Source organism: Mustela erminea, chromosome 15, assembly GCF_009829155.1.
Source record: "Mustela erminea isolate mMusErm1 chromosome 15, mMusErm1.Pri, whole genome shotgun sequence".
In the NCBI taxonomy this organism is placed as follows: Eukaryota; Metazoa; Chordata; class Mammalia; order Carnivora; family Mustelidae; genus Mustela; species Mustela erminea.
This window is the reverse complement of record NC_045628.1, coordinates 22,106,751-22,108,559: the sequence shown is the minus strand read 5'-3', so window position 1 is coordinate 22,108,559 and position 1,809 is coordinate 22,106,751. Positions and strand designations below refer to the sequence as shown.

General features: G+C 43.3%; 1 pseudogene; it reads right to left on the bottom strand.

Annotated features, from left to right (window-relative positions):
* Positions 1-484: 484 nt before the first annotated feature.
* LOC116574049 lies at positions 485-1,113 on the bottom strand (annotated as a pseudogene).
* Positions 1,114-1,809: the final 696 nt, after the last annotated feature.

Below are 1,809 nucleotides of genomic sequence, written 5' to 3'. Positions count from 1 at the left end.
TTTATAAGCAGCAAAGTGGCTACGTTGATGAAAATGTAGAGGAATGGACCCACTTGATGTTTCTTTATAGCCTGTAGGAATAATTTGTCAAGATCTTCTGATCTGGCTTCTGCCCATTTTTCTTAACTATGTCTCTTAGTTCTCCCAGTATGATCTTAGCATGCTGAAATTAGCCCTGTCCTCTCCTAAGCACATGCTATGTCCCTTGCCCAGAAGGTTCCTTCTATTTGTCTTCCTTGTGAGCTACACATTTTTTTTCATGAAAAAAAAAATCATTTTTATTGTAAGGAAAATACACAGCAAGACAGAGATGGAGGGTAGCGGGGCAGAAGACCTGGAAAAACTAAATCACCAAATATGCTGCCCAAACATGGCTTCCTGCTATGGAGGAGAGAGATTTGGCCCTTATTCCACCATCCTTTTCTGACCCAAAGAGCCCTATTCCTAACAGGGCTGGACCCAGGGAGCCTCACTTTCCAACTTGTTATCTTCTAGGGGGTGTAGGAAAGCTTAGTTCTCCGGCTTTCAACATACAGAAGGCAGCATGGAGAAGGGAAGACTGTATATTCTCAGTGTTTTGTTTCAGATTCTTTCCCAGCTCCATCCCTCCGTACTTGTTGATGCCAAAGGGACAAACCCTATAGAGCTGGGACAACTTAGGCAGCAGAAGGCTGATCCATGAAGTGTGTTGATGAGAATGGGAGCAGCAGATTGCATAGTGTAGAAGCTGGCTGGGAAGCAGAGTACAATAGGAAAGATGCTGAGAACTGCGGGAAGAGGTGAGCTGGAATCCATAGTCCATCTGTTCTCAACGTGTCAGTAGCAGAGCCATTCCTTTATCAGGAGTCTCCGAGGGTGTCCGTTTCACCATATGTAAGAAGACATGCACAGACAGGGCGATGATGTGGTCAGAGTCAAGACAACAGAAGTGCTGAAGAAGGAGAAGCTGAGCAGAGCCACATGTGGCAGTCCCGCCGAGAGGCTGTAAGCCTCCCAGATGCCCTGGCGATTTGCCACCTGAGTGTTGGGGTTTACTTCACTGTGTGCCAATACCACAGTCATCCCGCCAGTTTCAGAAGCCCAGCCAGTTTGAGGTGTAGCCCTGGCTTCTACACCTGTGGCTCCCGGAAGCCCGAGCGATGCAGTTTTAATAGCTTCACTCTATTAACAACTCTTAAAAAATATTTAACAGTGCAGATGAAAACCACGTACAATCTTTTATAGACACATATTTTATGTTTTCCATACCTCTCTTAAAACGTTTATTTAATTATAGGAGTTATTAACATATTTCTCTTCTCTGGTAGACTGGTTGTTTCTAAAGGCAGCTTTACTTTCTTCATTTTGACTCTTGGGTCTGTATCACTGTGGCTACTAACACTGAATCTTATTTGAACCCTGTGATCCTGGAAAAGACCAACAGTTAAGGAAAATCCCTCACCTTTCTGTGTTCTGGAAACAGCTTACTGGGAGGAGCCATTCTTCACTGTAAGGTTTAGATAAGATTCACTGATGCCCCTCTCTTTTACTTCCCTATAACAGATCTTCTAAATTTTCATCTTTCTCTCATAAATGATTAGTTGAATCTCTTGTTCTCACTCATCAATCAGAACAAAATGCCCTTAACAAAACTTTGCCTTCATGACCTATATGCTGTCAAAATGGAAGACAGACATCTCCACTCTGTTGGGCAACTTCACTTCTTTTGCTTCTCCCCGGCAACTTACTCCTCCTTATAAAAGTGAAGGCTTTTTGCTCTTGGTCAGAACATTTTCTCCAATGCAGTCATCCTTCTGAAAAAAGATTTTC